Here is an 18038-nt window from a genome sequence, read left to right on the forward strand (position 1 = left end):
AAGAGCTGCTCCTTATTCATACCACTTGCACAGGATCATTCTATCTGACTGGGGGTCTTCTGTGTGTGATGAGGAGTACTTTTGCTTGCCTTTGAGATCATAGTAGGTCTAGCTTCTGCTCAAGGTTTCCTAGCTTGCTCAGGACATTGTATTTCAAGCTCTTAGAGGTAGAGCACATTGAACTTGAGATGCCTCTATCACACAAGCCACTGACAACCTAGACTCAACCTGCTGGTTTTGACTGTGTTTGACTGCAAGACAGTGATCTGAATGTGTAAAGTGAAAAGGGTACACTGTCTCCCTAGGACAGACGCTAGATATGATTGGAAAATGCTGTTATCAAAGCTGAAATTTCTCACAGATAATTTTAACAAATGGAAGTGTCCTGTTACTCTAAACCCGAGTTAGGCCTGATTAGATTATAATTGCTGATCGTGCTTTACAATGCAGACCACATGTGTACCTAGGGGCAATACGTCATGATGCTCACATGTTAATCCCACAAACACATGTTTTATTTCGTCATTGCATTCAGATTTTGAATTAAAAATATTGATTGTTTGTACAAAGGACAAAAAAGACACTAAGATGGCATCCCTATAGCTATTCATTATATATAAACCTGAACCTGACAAAGAGGATAAGGAGGGCAATCTCATAGCAGCTTAAAACTATTTGAAAGGGAATTGTGAAGATGACAGAGGCAAACTCTTCTGTAGTGGCAGGCCATACAGGAAGGAGAAATGATCACAAATTGTAGCTTGGGAGGTTCAAACTGGATATGGGAAAAACTTTTTCGCCAAGAGGGTACTCAGGAACAGATTACCTATAGAGGTTGTGATATCTTCATCCTTGGAGGTTTTCAAGACTCAGACAAAACCACAGACAACTTGATCTAGCACTGATGATAGTCCTGCTTTGGGCAGGAGATTGGGCGACATAACCTCCAGAGGTCCTTTGCAATTTCTATGGTTTTATTTGTTTAGAAACATTAAGTAGCTTAACTGTCCATCTGCCTCAGTTAAGAATTTATTCCACTGTTAGTTCAGTGTATCATTATCACACGCAGAAAGAGTCAGATAACCAAGTATTCAAACTCTTTGTGAGAAAATTCCCTTGTAAAAGTGAAGAAATGTAGGTTTTAGCTTAGACCATGTTGTCTAGGGCTTATATTGTGCACACAGAATGACAGTAGTAAACAGTTCATCCTCAGAGTACAACTGAGAGCTGTGTGAAGAAGATAGCCTAAATTCCTCTGTAAGCACCAACAGAAAATACAGCAATCCAGTCTGCCACAAAGCATAGCATCCATTAATCTGTTAAAGGATGCTGACTTCCCTGCCATAGCTGGCTCAAAACCTGAGTCAGTACCGAACTCAGGATTTTGCAATCTTTTTCGGCTGAAAACCAGGATTTTCCAACATAGTATATTAATATGTCACTTGCAGCTCTCATCCCTGCCAAACTAAGGGATGAATGTAATCTTTATTGCCATGTGGCATTTTTGTACCTTACATAATTTTTCCTGAAAACAACTGAATGATGGTTCAACACACATGATTTAATAACTGACATGGCACATGGCCCAGACTGGGAGATGTCCAGTGTCTATTCAGCTACCGTGATTTTTTGGCTAACATTCTCTGAGGGATGCATAACAGCTAGTGTAGTAGTTATTTCCATTCAGCTCTTTAGATCCCTCACGTACTTGCTCAGGCAAACAGGAAAAGGCTATTATGTACATAAGTACAACAGTAAAAAATCTATACCAGTTACCAAAGCAAACATGGCCTGGTCTTATTGTAAGTGCATAGTAAGTGGTAACTTTAGAATCTGCACTGAATAAGGAGTGACTCAAGATCAAGAATATTATTAAGATACAAGGCTTAATCAGTGAGGACAGAATAAGATAGTGGAATTTAAAATGGAAAAGGAAATAGATGTAGATATTTCTATATTAAAGGAAAATACGGCAGTAAAAATTACAGTCCAGTGTGATCTGTATGATGTCTCTGGCACTACGTAAGTGGTGAAAGAGAGTTGCAGCCTAGGAAGTTTGCAACCTAATTACCTTCCACAATGCTTCTTCCTAGCCTTCTGTAATTAATAAAACTTGTGAGACACATTGCACTTCTAGCTTCACTCCTGTCTTTTGTTAGATGAACTAGGGAGCCAAATTAATTCTTTAAATCTATCTGTCACTTGATTTATACCAGGATTTTGACAGAGCAATAGCACTGCAGTGACTAATAATGACAGTAACTTTAGGTTCTGCTAATTCCTGCAACACATAGTACCCATGGCATATATCACATGGTTTAACCCCAGTTGGCAACTAAGCACCACAAGCTACTCGCTCACTCCCTCCCCAGCGGGATGGGGGAGAAAATCAGAAAAAAAAAGTAAAACTTGTGGGTTGAGATAAAGACAGTTTAATAGGACAGAAAATGAATAAAATAATAATAATGGTTATTATAATAATAATAATAGAATTAGAATATGGAAAACAAGTGATGCACAATGCAATTGCTCACCAGTTGCTGACCAGTGCCCAGCCAGTTCCCGAGCAGCGGCCCCCAGCCAGCTTTCCCCCTAGTTTATGTACTGAGCATGATGTCCTGTGGTATGGAATATCCCTTTGGCCAGTTGGGGTCAGCTGTCCTGGCCGTGTCCCCTCCCAGCTTCTTGTGCCCCTCCAGCCTTCTCGCTGCCAGGACATGAGAAGCTGAAAAGTCCTTGACTTAGTATAAACACTACCTACCAACAACTAAAAACATCAGTGTGTTATCAACATTATTCTCATGCTAAATCCAAAACACAACACTATACCAGCCACTAGGAAGAAGATTAACTCTATCCCAACTGAAACCATATAGCTTCCAATGGTGATTTAAAAGGACATAAACCAAAACATTCTCTGCTCTGGAAGAATTTAACAATGAAGCTAGTTCAGTTCTGGATCCACAAAAGTTCTCAGTAAAAAATTAGCCTAGGTTCTCCCAGTTTATAGCAAGATTCCACTTTAATCCGGGCAGTGCCAAAGAAAATAAACAATCATATGTGGTGTATAAAGCGAAAACAGTTGCAGGGTTTTACTATGAAAGATTATTTGTCCAGGTGTTCTAAAGTGTTACACACTGGTTTTCATAACTGCTGACAGATATGTCAGTGGGGAGGGCTCAGTTACGTGTACATGCCTTTTATGAATCAGTCCATGAAAGAGAAAATCCTGCAGACTGTGGCCCTGATTCAGGAAAGTACCGAAGTGTATACTTAGCTGCTCAAGGCAGCACTACATCATGTGCTTTATTTTAAAAATCATTTATATATAATTCACTTCAGTGAGATTTAAGCACATGGTAAACACTTACATGCTATCTGAAACCTTTGAGTTACTTCTAATTAGAAATTATCTTTGTCCATGTTGAAATCCATTTGGATTTTCTTTTCATGAACTCTTAGGAAAACAAAATGTGTTTCTTTGACTATTTAGAGCAAGTGAATGTAAAAAAAATTCTTTTATCACAATGTGATTTTTATTTTGTAGTGAAATCATGTTTGTTCCATGTTGGAGTTTTGGGGTAAGAAGGTTATTGGGGTGAGTAGCTAGAGTGATATTCTAGCTGGAGAAAGAAGAAGCAGCAATTGAGTGAAATGAAGTATCCAGTAATAGAGGTTGACCATTAGTCCTAACAAAGCTCTTTCCATATGACATACTATCCTTGGATAGCCAAGAGATGACCTTTCCTTGTTTTGAGTATTTCATATGGGATGACTCTTTTGGCATTGGCATCTGTGGTGAAAACTTGTCAAATTGTCTTTTTCCTCTGAATAACTCTACTTTCTGCTTTCCGCTGTCAGCATCTCCTTTCAATTTGTTTCTCTTCTAGGAGTATTGACATAGGCATGATATCAACTCTTTGTTATTGCAAACTATCTTATGCTTCAGGTTACATCTTCGTATGTAAACTGGTGCGACTGTTTTGCAGTTCACTATTATATGCTGCAAATTACTTTAGTGAGCGTGTCTGATTTTATGCATTTGGAAAAGTTTTCCTTCTAGCCTATACTCATTCACCTAAAATGACTGAATTTAGATTTTTCTTCCTATGGGCACTTAAACTGAAATTCCACTTGTAGAATCAAAGCTAGTTTAAATATGCATATTTACTTGAAATTCATGGAGAAATACTTGTTAACATCAGCTGGAGATCTGGTCTTCAAATGCTTTATTTTTTTTGTATGACTGGAGTGCAAAGTTATGGTAGGTTTTTCAACAGGGTGCCTTCTATCACCAAGGGATGCTCCAAACCATTTTAGTGGAAGTTTATCAGTCAGCTTCAAGAGCAAGGAAAAAAGAGCAATGACAGCAGGCTTTAAAAAAAGCCTGCACAGACCCTCATCCTAGCTTCGACTCAGTTCTGTCAGAAATTTGTTGCAACTTTTTCATGTCATCTTAGTAATTGAAACCAGCACTAATAATCAACAGTTGCAGAGAAAGGAAATCAATACTGAAGACTCTGATCATGACACAAACTAATACTTCTTCTAAGGAACAGTGTTCGGAGTTTGTATGCCTGCCAGAAAGAGGCAGAGGCCAGAAAAGTCAGGCTCTTCCATCTGTAGAACTCAAACATCGCTGAAACACTAGCGAGTCCTTTGAGTTACTCTGTAAACTGTGACAACTTTTTTGAACTTATTACCAAGTGACCCAGACTAGCTAGAACAAAAGAAATCCAAAAAAGCCAAGTTGTGTTAGAATAGAAATTAAAACACTTAACCTTTTAAATGAAGAAAACTCCAAATAATTAGCTAAGACAGACTAGAAATAAAAAGAACTTATAAACAAGTTCCCCTGCCCACTGTGTGGGGCAGTGGCTCCTCTAGTCTCTTCCCATCACCCTGAGCCCTGGGTGCTTGCTCAATCGTCTCTCTCAGTAGTCTCACTATTTGAGCCGCAGGCTCGTAGCTCCTTGCTGTGGCTGTCTCACTCCCATTTGTCTGTCATGTTCTTTCTTCTGGTCTGAAAGCTTCTGTCCCAGACCAGTCTCAATTGTTCCTCAAGGGAAGAAGCAATTTCTTACTCCCTCCACAGGATTTCTTCAGACCCAGTCACTTATTTTTTAAAGCAAAATAGCACACAAAGGACACATCAGATACTGGCTGTCACAGAAGTCTGTAACAAACTGAAGTCACACCGAGTGTTTATGGCATGAACAGGATTAAACCCAATATCCTTTGACTGTTTTATGGGTATGCTTCCTCTCTGAATAATGCCTTACTCTTGCCTGAAGGGCTGGGGGGATGAGAAGATTCTTTGTAAATTCTGTTTTCATATGGAAGCCTGTAGGAATTATTTACAGGCTCTTCTGTGACACTCTGCAGTGTACACGTCACGTCATGAAGGGGAACACAACACTTCAGTCCAATAGTTTCCTAACTGTCTTGCCATTATTCTGTACAAAATGAAAACTTTTGTAGTATAAGCACCTTGCTTTGGTGAGAGTGGGAAACCTCACCAAGTTTATGCTTGCTTTATTAGGCAAGAGAAAGGGAAGCTTATGCATGTTGTATTACAAAACGTTGTTTGTTTTGGATAAACTCACTCGACTTGTACGCTGCCTATTGCTGTGCGGAGAGCAGCTGCTTCTGCTGGGCTACCAGCAATAAAGAAAAGCAAAACCTCTATAGTATTAAACTTACCAATTTGTCCTCTGATGCCAGTGAGTCCACAGCTGATTCAGTCAGGACCTGTCCTCAGGCGGTTCATCATTGTTCAAAACTGAGTAAGAGACAATCATCTGCTTTATTACCAAAATACTAGGAGAGGAAGCAGGGCTAGAGAGGCAAGAGACCTGTTCGGTTGTGCTCAGTGGTAGAAGCAGGCATAAACCTACATCTCTCTCAAACTCCACATTGGTATGCGATCTGCTGGGTTACATCGTTTCTTCCTAAACCACTATTGTTTATAGAAAAAATATGAAATCTAAGAAGCTTGAAATTTTAAGAGCTGGAATACTGTAGTTAACTCTAACCTGGCATCTCTCTCCGTGGCCCATATTTCCAAGTCCTGTTGTAAAAATGCTGAAGCTCCTAAGTAGACTGTCAAAATTATGAAACTATTGAGATGTTCCATTCCCGTTTCGGTACAGACATCCCTTCCTGCAACTTCCCGGTAAAGGCAATCTAGGCTGCTCCAATTCTTTTACAGAACCCAGAGCCCTGTAATGAAGTGTAACACCTTTCTTAGTTAGTTATAGCAGTGTGTTGGTTAGAGTAGCAGCTCTTAAGTAACTCCATTTTTTATAACAAACTGTCCTGAGCAGTCAGATTCTGTACTAGGTAAGCCAGGCTATTAGACCCTTGCTAAGATAAGTAAATAATCAAACACACAATTTATCACTTTCCTTTCCTCTTCTAGTTTTTATCATTAAAAAAAAGGAGAAAAAGAATGCTGAGTCCTGTAGTCTCTGATAATGTCTGTAAACTCTTGCCACGAGTCTATGAGCAACATATGAGCTGCCTGCATCTCACCACTTCCTTTTTACTAGCCTAGTGGGAACAGAAATCCAACCATATCAGTGGGAATAACTGTACATTTCCAATTTCATTTTTGCTTCAGGACACTTTTACTTTGCCTCAATGAAGTACCCAGTGCATTTAAATCTACATTTAGTTTCTTAAAAAGGAGAGACCTAGTCACACAAATGCCACATGTAGTAGATGTTTTGACATGCACATTCTAAACCAGTGATTAGCAAGCTTTTTTGTAGTCACCAGAAGCCAAGTTGGGTTATCCTACTGTGATTCTCTTGGTGAAACTGTTGGACATCATGGGATCACATGATGCCATGTGGCCAAAAATTACAGGAACTGTAATTCATCAGCAAGGTGAGGACAGCTTTTAGGGAGATACCACAACATCCTGTCACTTTGGAAATTCTAGCTACATAGCTGGGAAGCTGCAACTTGCTTAACTTCTGGTTTTAATTTTGTCTCCCAGATGTGTGGTTCCAGATGTAGAGGGCCAGCACGCAAATCTGCTGTAGTCGCATAATAACTCAAGAAATTTTGATTTTCATGTATGTAATATCAACCTGTGGCCTTGCACCTTAGAAACACTGAACACTTTCCACTTGCAGTGAAGTAACTTTCTTTCTGAATATAAAGAAGAAAAAGAAGATTTTTATTTTAATAGCGTGTGCAGTGTAATGTTTCCTTTCACAATGTGACACATAGAAAACACAAAGAAAAAATGCACTGCAATTTTTCGATAACCTGATATAAAATACACCACCACCAATATGAGGGTGAATGGTTGTTTTATGTGACAGGTTATAGTTATCCAGTGTATTAGTCCTGTAATCAAATCTAATCCCAATGGATTAAGGACAGCCAAGTTGCTAAAATAAGACTCATAATAAAAAACTTAGACCAAATGAATCATGGCCTGTACTAGTAGAGCGGTGAATCATGTTCAATGACAGAAAAGAAGATAGTCACAAAAAGTTTTGTGACTATGTATCTGTCATGGTTTAACCCCAGCAAACAAAATAATTTCAAGATGGAACGATCTTCACTGAAATAAATATTACATATAAAATATGACAACTGTGTTACAAAGCTCTCCGGATAGATTGTGTTTAATAAATAACGTCAGAATATGAACATTCAAGCATAGGAAATACCCTCCTGGGCCAGTCCAATGGTCTGTCTTTAATAATAGAAAAAGGGGATGCTTTTTAGGGGAAGCCATGAGCCTGGCCACTTTCTGAAGTCCATTTCCCTGATCTTCCCATGGCATCCAGAACTGTTATATTAGTGAGGGTAGAGACTACATCTCTGAGGGTACATCTACCCTGAAGGCAGTAATGAGTCAACTATGGGATGAAGAGCTTGGTGATGACTGTAGCAACAGAACTTTCTAACTGCCCCATTGATGTTTCAGTTGTTCTTTGCATGGATATTGACTGTATATGGTGCCCGAAACTCTTTTGAAAATACTGCACTAGAAGGGATTGCGTATACTGTGCCTCTGGGTGATGGGTATCATCAGAGATCATCAGTGACTCTCTGGTCAGTTATCCAGAGTTAAGTTATTATTGCAACACAGCTGAGGCTTACGAAGAGTTAAGACAGTTAAAAACAAAGCCCTTCCATCTTACTAGTGCTCATATTATGAATGTAGAAGCACCTGCCCCTCCTTTTGAGGTATAATTGGACTTTGTTTATGGACTAATAAAGGGCTTCATTGTAAAGATTGATAGGCTCTAATTGGGAAAAATCTGGCAAAGATTATTTGTCAGTTTTATGGTATAACGCTGCTTGTCATGCTTTTACCTCCAGGAACTGGAGAGAAGCCAAAGGAGATTGTTCTCCTCTAATTTTTCATGAAGAGCTTCTTTTCATAGCACACAAAAAAATTCTGAGAAGAAAAAAGGGAAGAAAAAAGGAACTCCACAAACCAACATAATTTCAACACACAGGATCAGGAAACAAGAGTGGCTGAAGAGCCAGGCTGTCACCTTAAGTTACACAGTTGTTCATGGCTTACAAAGCCATTAGACCTCCAGAAAAATGAAAATGATTCTGTGTTAATAATGCTGTTATTTAAACACAATGTCTTGTTCTGATGTCCACTTACTCAAAGCAGGATGCAAAAATCCCAAAGGGGGGATTGAAAAGACAAAAACAATCCAGTAGCTGGTAAACAAATTTTGGAAGTCAAATTCATCTCAAAGAAGGATTTTAGAAATTACTTGGCCACCCTGGGTAGATATTTGCAATGGAAGACATGTAATAGTTAGGGTGTTTCAGATGTGCAGACAAAGACATGACAAGATTTCATGCTAGAAGTAAAAGTAAAAACAAAAAAGTATATTTAAGACAAATAACAGTGAAGGTAATTATACATTGTAGTTGTTTATCAGGGACAGCAGTGGCTTCACCAAGTTTTGAACATTCACAGTGAGATTAAATATCTTTCAAGAATGCACGTGTTAGTTTAGGCTTAAGAAGAATTACAACCTTTGTATTCAGGTCAAATTAGGGGACCATAATACTCCCTTCTGGCTCTTTTAGCCTTTGGATCTATAAATCTACTTCAGAGAAGCTTCTGTTGGGCTGGAGGCTGATGTGCTGCATGGCTGGGAGTTTCAGGATATGCTGTGAAGCTGATCACCTTCTGCAACTGAAGGAGAATTTGATTTTGTTACACGGGCCCACGATGGGACAGGAGTTTGTCTGCCTTCTGACATCTTAGTGGTGTTTATGGTGAACTAGTAACTTCATTGTCTGCCTCACTACAAGAATTAAGCAGGGGGAGAATCAACTCTTGGCTGATTCTATATTTAAAATGTTACTTTTTTTCCCCAAACGATAGGTTTTTACCTCATTATGCAAACAGCTAAATTGCCATATGCAAAGGGCAAGATCTGAGATGTGACAGAGATGTTACAAGATACAAATGTCAGATAAGAGGGAGACAAGTCACAAAGATTTATATAAAAAATCACTGTTCTGTTCCCTTCACTTTGCACATATCACCTAGTAATATAAAAACAATGTGCTAAGAGGAGGTGACTTTTTAGGATTGTATCATACGGCTCTGTCTCTGCCTGAGCCCGTTCACACAGTGGCCTCATTTCAAACTATGTTTTTTCTTTAAAATGTCACAAAATATTACATTACTTTTGACAAGGACTTTCATGTTGTTATGGTATGTCCAAGTTTCCCTAAGAAAAAAGGAAAAATTTCTGTTCCTTGTTCTCTGACTTAAAATCCTATTTTGAGTCCATAAAAGAGAGGATAAGTTGATGTCCAGCTGCATAATGTAGTATCATCTTATTATTGTTATATGTGAAAGTATTTTTACATATTTTGTAGCCCCAGGGACTTAGATCTCTAATTTCCCTGTGCTTTTGTCCTTGTCCTCACTGCAGCTACCCCTGGAGTCCTTATTAATGACTAGGTGATGCATGGCCCCCTCATAGCTGGAATTGGGTACATGACATTACCAGCGCCTGCTACTCCAGATGAAGAAAGACTTGGGATCCAGGTACCTGACAAAGCAGAGGTAGTATCCTTCAAGTGCACTGGACTGACCTTTTCTCTTCTACTCCTGGCTATTTCTAGCCAGTAAGTCACACTGATAGGAACTGAACCAGTATGGTAGTGATGAATACTGTGCCCAGATGTCTGGACATCATGTCCAGATGTTGTCTGCAGTGCTCTGAATCCTTCCCATTCCCAGAAACACAGTTAGGAATTTAGCCACCTTCTCCTGTCTGCCTGTGTATTGAGCTTTGGTGTTAATGTGGTCAGAAATGGTCTCTCAACATTTTTTCCCCTTTAGTAACTCTTGCTTATGAAATTGGGAATAAAGATAAATAGCTTATTGTTTAATTACATTTGTACGTTTCAGGTGAAATGACTTCCTGAAGTGTGTGATGTTTAGAGTATGTCTTGACCTCCAGTTGGTTCTAGCATGAAGTAACATTTACCTGATTTTTCCCAGCCTTTCACAGGCAGAACATATCTTTACATACATTCTTCACATCCATATCTTGTGTTTTATCGGCCAATGTCATAGTCGTGGAATGTGGAATCTGTTATTTCTCAACTATTTTGGAGAAGGCTAGACTAAAATTCTGTCTCTCCTTTTTATGCAGGACAAAATGAGGCTCTGGTCATATTATGTCTGATTAATATTTTCCTAATTATTCCAAATAGTCTGTCTCTGTGTAACAACTTCTCTCTTCACAAAGTTTTGAGTCTGAGACTTCTATACTTTTAGGGTTATCCTTCACCAGAGCAGCCACTGGGCAGGCATAGCACATGCTCTGTAGTACGTATGTACAGCTCTGCCTAGTTTTATATTTGATTCCCAGATTTTTTATAGCTAAGGCATTTTGTCCATGCAAGGAATCAGCTGTTTGTGTGCTTAGCTGTGTTTACGATCACTGCCTATATTCTTGCTTGCTCATTGACCTCTGATTTCATAGCATATTTAGCCTATGATTTTTCAGATTTTTGTGCTATCAGTATCTATTGCAGATTTCATAACTTGTTAAATTTCTCAGCAAAACTAATCTGTATGCAGCACAGACCTAAATCTTCAAGGATCAGTGGGAGAGGGGATGCTACCCAAAACTTGTCTTCACTCTTAGAATGCTCTTCTTGCTCCATGAAGTACACAGGCTTGCCCAAAGTTCTTCCACACTCTAGTAAATAGGTTTTCAGAAGTAGATATTGATATGAAATGCCAGAAAAACAACAACCTAATGCTGCCAATTTTATATCATTGAACTTATTTCAACAGTAGTAAGAAGTGAGAGCTGGAAAGCTGTGCAGTTTATGCTATAGCCACAGGAGTGGATGTTACATTCATTACGTTGGTAGTCAGTGCCCCTGGCAAGACTCTTGTGCTGTGTGCCCTACAAACAAATACAGAAAAGAGACAATTTGTGTCTTGAAGGTTTCTACATATGGCAAAGAAGAGGGCACAAAAAATTTCTTCTGTGTCACGTCCATAGGAAGATTGTAGGTCCAGAGTTAATGAAAAATTGGGAAAAGAAGGAATGAAAACAGAAGACAAGGAAAGGACAGGAGAGGGCAGTGGTGGCATTTTCCCTAAGAGGAGTTGGTCCCGAGATCAAGTTGGAGTCAAACGCTATAACCAAATTGGCAAACTAAAAAAAAAATAATCACTGATTGCGGTGTTGATGAGAAGCTACCCTGAAGAATGAACCATGATAAGAACTATGAGTAGACATGTTTGCTAAGCATCTACCTCCTACTGCCCCAACCAATTCCATGTTTTGTACTTGCTAAGCAAACCATCTGTACTTCTAAAATTACAAATGATTAATAATAGTAATTGCTAACAATATAGGATATCCTGGCATCCTGATAGAATACAGAAAAAATGAGTCTTTAATTTCTTCTTCTTTGAACTGGAAGGTCAGAAGGGAAGGGAATTATAAAGAAAAAGGAAGGCTAGAATGCGTTACTGCTATGGAGTTGAAGCCAGAATGAACTGGGAATAACAAAGCTGATACTGGAATCACTGTTACTGGAATAATGGCAGTGCAGTGGGTAGGGTCTGTTTTGCTATTTGTGGTCAGCTTGGCTATATGCCAGAAATTTATGTTTATATTTTTGAATCCACATTTTAAGTGAGGTCTCAATCAATCCTGTGTAGATCATGTGCACTATTGTTTGTAAATAACAGAGATGTGGAAAAAAAAAATGACTGTGTTATATTGGGAAATGTATCTTTGCATCTTGTGCACAAGTGAGAATGTAGCGAGAAGGGCACAGTCAGGAGAACTCTGTCCCACATCTCAGACAGACATCTCCTGAGCCACCCTGGGTTGACCTTGATGGTGGTCTTTTCTGATGAGGCTCTAGCTGCCAGGAGTTGAGTCTATTTCCAGTGGCGAAGAATCACAGAAGCAAATACCGTATCGCTTGGAGTCACTGTTTGCATGCCAGGAACAGAGGGAGGCTCTGATGAAGATGGTCGTGCTGGTGCTGGGCAAATACTGGATGAGAAAAAGTCCCTGTCCCAAGAGTTTACAGTTCAAAGGAGGAAGAACAAACATATGGTAGAACAAACATACATTAGCCTTCCAAACAAGATGACACAAGCTAGATTCTAAAAACAGGCAAAAGATTTCTGTTCTTGTCTATAAAAAAGCATAAGGAAAACCAGCTAGCTAATCCCAGCAGAGGGAGACTGGAGAGGGGGAACTGAGGGAATGAAGAACATTCCAGCCAATTTGTTGATGACTAACATACTTTAAAACAACAGGCTGCTTTTTAAACTTAGAAGGTGACTTGCTGAGTGGTTATTCGCTGTTCACTCCCCGGTCTTGATAAGAGCTCCCACAGGACATTCAGTTCTTTCCAGCTTCTCCCGCATAGGTTTATCTGTGAACATCAGTACAAAGCAAAGGGGAAAGAGGCCAAGCAGGTTTGTTTAATCTCTGCTGTGACTAATAATGGTGTGCTGGGCTGGCTGCTCTTTAACGCAGCTTGATACTACTAATCTGACTGGCCTTTTGCAGCATCTTCCTATGGGGTTCCATGTTGATAATTATCATAGGACAACCAATGATTTTAAGACTCAAATGAAATTAATTTCTGCCAAGCTGGGAAACCCAGAGGCCTGTGTGAACATCACAGTGCATATCACAGAAACTTTGGCTCAGAAGTTGCTGAGGCCATGCAGGACTGTACTTTCTTTGGCAATGGTAGAATTGAAAAGGCCTATTCTGGCATGACTGCCTTGTTGGAGACCTTTTCTATTCAGTTTGATTCGAGCTGGCCTGCTGTGAGCAAGGGGGTTGGACTAGATAATCTCCTGAGGTCTCTTCTAACCTAAATTATTCTATAATTCTACAATTCAGACTTTTATACTGTTTGCATTATCATAGTTTTTTATTTAATACTACTTGTTTACTATTAGTGCCATATGTGCATCTTTAGGCCCTGTAGAGATACTTTAACCTGTATTAGTAGTGTCACTTTTCTGGGATTCAAAGATCCCAAAGATCTTTTCAAAGCCAATAAGGCAGCTTCATCACACAAAGGATCAACTCCTTTTGACTTATGTTTACTCCCAATATTTGCTTATTATATACCTAGTAATAAACACTTTGGAGGATGGGCATTGTATTCCACATGAAACATAGTGTTTGGTACTGCAGCACTACTACAGTAGAAATAATAAAGGTATGTATCTATTTTTAGCTCTGACCTGGTATAAACTGAGTCAAAATGGGTGGAAGCACAATGATCAAGGATCATGCAAGAAGTTAGTGACTGAGAGACTGAGGAGGTGGGAATAGAAGCCCAACCAGCCAAGTGTTTCATGTCTTAGCCCCTGGACTGCAACACAACCTCTTCCTCTTTGGTCTCAGAAATGAAAACATTAACTGCAAGTGAAATGAAAGTGAAATGCTTGTAGGCTTTGCTAAAGTAGCTAAAAAGAAAAGGGAAACTTTCAGAAATATCAGCATATGAAGGACTGCTTGGGATGCTGACTCAAGTGCCTTCTCAGAAGTACGTTGTACAATTGTTTTTGTTGCCTTAACAGTTTTATTCTTAAGCTAGGGTTTTGATCTCTGCTACTCCCATGTTTGACAGCCCTAGAATCAGATTGTTGAATTTGTTGGGAGCTTTCTAATTTTCAGCCTTAGTTTATTAGTAGTCAGTTCATGCCTATTTGCTAGTACACCAGCAATAATATATAGCTTAATCTGTTATTTTCCTTCCTTTCCTATTTTCCTCTTCATGTATTTATAGCCAGAAATCATATTCTTTTTCACTTTTCATTTTGCTAAATTTACTGACCTTCTTTCTTGTATCACTCTCTTGCTGAAGGAAAATTCACCTTTATTATTTCTAAAGAAGACTTGAGGGACTGGAATTACATTTCCCCACTACTTGAGTTTGTGGTAAATAATGCTTCTATGTAGTAGTGCAGGAAGAAATAAAAAGTTCTACAGAATAAGGCCTGCTGACTCTCATCAAATAGACTAGTGCATAATGTTTTGCAGGTTAAAACAGGAAAACGTGAGTCTGTCTAACTATATTGCAGCCTTACTGTGAGCTGGACTGCCGTAGGCTTATGAAAGATGGGGAGCAGTGGCAGAACCACTCTCTCCAGCGTTGCCAGAATAGTTGTCTTTGTGCTCAGCTTCCACAAAAGTTGTCCTGTGATACACTGCTGGGGGCTGAGGCCCATTTTGTGAATGGAGATCTGACCACTGGTACTGTGGCCTAACCACATGCCAAGGAAGATGAGGTTGCAGGATCAACGTTTCCAGATTTCATATTTTATTATTTTTCTTAAAGTTGAATTCTTCCAGCCATATGAGAACTATCTATTTTCATGTTAGCAGAGAAAAATTTGAATGTATGAACCCTAAAAGCTCAAAACTTAGAAAGGAAATAAAAAGAACTGGACTTTTGCTCTGTTTAAACTCTCAGCTAGTTAAGCCAATTTGAAAGATGCAGGTGAGGTTGGCTCTCCTGATAGTGCATGCAGTGGTGACCGGAGAGCCTGTCCTTCATTGCATCAGCACAAGGTGTAGTGCAAAGAGCCTGTCTCAAGCAGGACTGTAGTGCTTATTGATTGGTAATCACTGTCCCACATGCTTTGTCAGATAAGTTAATCAGAGTGTATGTGGGCTCAGTGTGACAGCAGCAGCAGTTTGTGCTGATCAGACTAGAAATGGAATTTAGCTCTCAATGGGAGTTACTTTAAATGTTTAGGTTTTGGACAAGTATATACTCTCCCTGTTGAAAAATGTAATCATTACATTTTAACTTGTTCTGATGTCGTATGTGTCTTTTCACTACTTGAATGCACAGCAATTTTCAAAGTAACTCATACTTTTTGCTCTCAAGACTAGTACTCAGTTGATGAGATTTGTTCTGATGTCTCAGTCTATGTGGTGTTTTTCATTGGCTGTCTATTCTTTCAGTCAGTGTCCAGAGAGAAGAACAGTGGGACCTGCCCATGCAGCTTAAATGCAATTTAATTAATAGCGGATTAATAAATCAAATGTTTGATTATTTTCATCTGGCCTGAGTTCAGACCCTTGTTCACTCCCAGCAGTGGGAGGGCTAGTTCAGCCAAAAAAATCCATGCCTAGATTTTTACTTTCGGGAAGTTCAGGGGTTTGAGATCCAAAATTAGGTTTTCAGTTTGTGCCAGGAGGGAATCAGCCACTAGATTAAGAATTTGGATGCTTTCCCTCACAAAAATTTCTGGGAGTTGTATGTCAGGTCCAGGATTTCAGATCTATTCCCAGTGTAAGTTCAGAGCTAAAGCCATGCCTCATCTTCTCATTCCAGAAACAGGAAAGAAAAAAATGAGCTTGAAAGAGGAGGGTGAAAACAGAAGAAAAAAAAAGTAGAAAGGAAAAATGAGATCCTGGAGAAGTGAGAAAGGTCTCATGGGTAAATGGGAATGAATCTCAAGGGCACAGGGAAGCAGTTGAAGGATCAGATAAGAAATGTTGCTTTGTATAAAAGCTTCTCTTCTCCATTGTTCTGATGGCTCTCCCAGACGGTTAGGGTCAAAGGGTTATTTTTAAACTAGCCATTGATTCATACAAGATGCCTGATTATGAAATATTGGAATCTTTCACCAGCAAGGGAAAAACTTCCCCCCGTGAGTGACTGCCTGGAAACCCGCAACAGGGAAGGGGTTAATGGTTGTTCAGTTTACAGCTGGGAATTGCTGGTATCCAGGAAACAACGCAGAATGCACAAACCATGAGACCAGCTGGAGCCTGCTGGAATCCCATTCATTTTGGCAGAGTTGTCTGTGGTCTCGAATTCTGACATCACTGCCTTTTGCGTCACAGAGGAATGCCTTAACCACTTCTCCCTTTCTATTTTTTCCTGTCTCTCTCTTATTTCTGTGACTGACTCAGATTTGCAAAGCAATGAGAAGAGGCAGTTCACAAACCCCCCAAATATCCTGTCGTCAATGTAGCTTGTAAGTGACTCCACCAAAGATGTTAGATGAAAGCTTTTTGGTGTGCAGGAGAAGCCATGCTCAGGAAGTATAGATTGGATATAAATTATTTCTGTTTCCAGTCTTATGTATCACATTGCTGTAATAGAGAGCCGTCTGTCTGACTGGACCCCAAAGAGAAAATACTCTGTGGTTCAGGTACTCTAGAGTATGTCAGAAGAGCTGGAAACTCACTCTGGTCACAGGCTTCCTGAGTTACCTGCTCAGTGCGCTGTGTCTTTCCTGCCCATACAACAAAAATGATTTGAAGACATGACAAGTCCATGGTCTGGTTCTGTTCTATAAGAAGTTCTTCTGAGACCCAGACCACTTTGAACACAAATAAGAAATCATAGGTCATTTAAAGATAGACTATCCTGCTCCTACATACTTAACTCTTTGTGCTTCATTTTGCCTAGCTATAATCTGTGGATAATAATCCCTCAGCTATTCTACTTTTCTCTTCTGTTGGCATGTCCTTTTACACCCTAAAGCTGCCTGAAATTCTTTAGTACTGCCTGCGTGCAAGAAATGTCATTTTATGGTCCCCAGTCTCTCATTGGCCTGCAGATTCGGCTAGCACAGAAATAATAATAAAATCTGGTTTTCCCTCCTTAATATCTGCATGAACACAAAATCCCACTGTTACCTTTTAAGTTTTAGTTTAATTGATTGAACATGATCAACTAATATGATGTAGCTGAAATTGCATACAGTGGCTTATTGGACTGATTAGCACAGAAGTTGTGTTTTTAGTCGCATGGTGAAGTTGGCTGGTTACAGTGAGAGCCCCACTGCCCAGTGGAAGCCTCTGCCCCTTCCCATTTTCCTCTGGAAAGCCCTGACATAGATGTCGAGTGTGTTCTGTATGGAACACATTTCGTTTCAGAAAAGACTGTGACCTCAAAGGGCGGTGTTGAGGGAAATGTGTTGTGTTTAAGTACTTCAGGACTCTGTTCTTCTGAAGCCTGTTCTGCGTCTGGTATTTGTCCTCAGCAGTTGATCTGCAACTTCACTGCTCTGTAAGCAACCACTGATTATTCTGTTATTCTTCTTTTCATGATTAATATTCTGAGCCTCAATGTTCAGCCTTAATATAAAGTGCAGAATAGAACCATCATCGCAAAGGAATCACTGTGGTAATCCTGAGAAAATGCATATTGTGACTGGGTCACCAGGGAAATGGAAAAAAATAAAAAAAAAAATTGCTCTTGCAAAATTTGGAAGTAGACAGGCTGTTAAAAGACTGATTTAGATCTCTGTTCTAGAAAATATTATATAGGAAATTAATCCAGAATATCTGTATGAAAGATTTTCACTATTTAATCTCACTTTTTTGGAGTGTGTTCTAATTAATTTAAAGATTTGCCTTCTTTTCCTCTACATGTTTACACAAATATTTATTTTGCTATAAATAGATCTGCATCCACACCCTTAGCCGGGTTTTCAGACCCTGAATGCATTTCTATACCTGAAAGATTCCTAGTTGTATATATACATAATG

At 39.4% G+C, this 18038-nt stretch overlaps 1 long non-coding RNA gene across 3 annotated transcripts in view; it reads left to right on the plus strand.

The window, feature by feature from the left end:
- Positions 1–18038, plus strand: part of LOC141931277 (uncharacterized) — a 146422-nt gene that overhangs the window by 51645 nt on the left and 76739 nt on the right. For 2 of the 3 annotated variants that reach the window (XR_012625538.1, XR_012625535.1), the window contains exon 1: positions 17512–17556. The exons of the other annotated variant lie outside the window; for it this stretch is intronic. This is a non-coding gene — a long non-coding RNA (uncharacterized LOC141931277). Of the gene's footprint in view, positions 1–17511; positions 17557–18038 lie in introns of those variants that run through there. 3 annotated transcript variants of the gene reach the window in all.

The sequence above is a fragment of the Strix aluco genome, chromosome 17 (genome assembly GCF_031877795.1).
Source record: "Strix aluco isolate bStrAlu1 chromosome 17, bStrAlu1.hap1, whole genome shotgun sequence".
Lineage (NCBI taxonomy): Eukaryota > Metazoa > Chordata > Aves > Strigiformes > Strigidae > Strix > Strix aluco.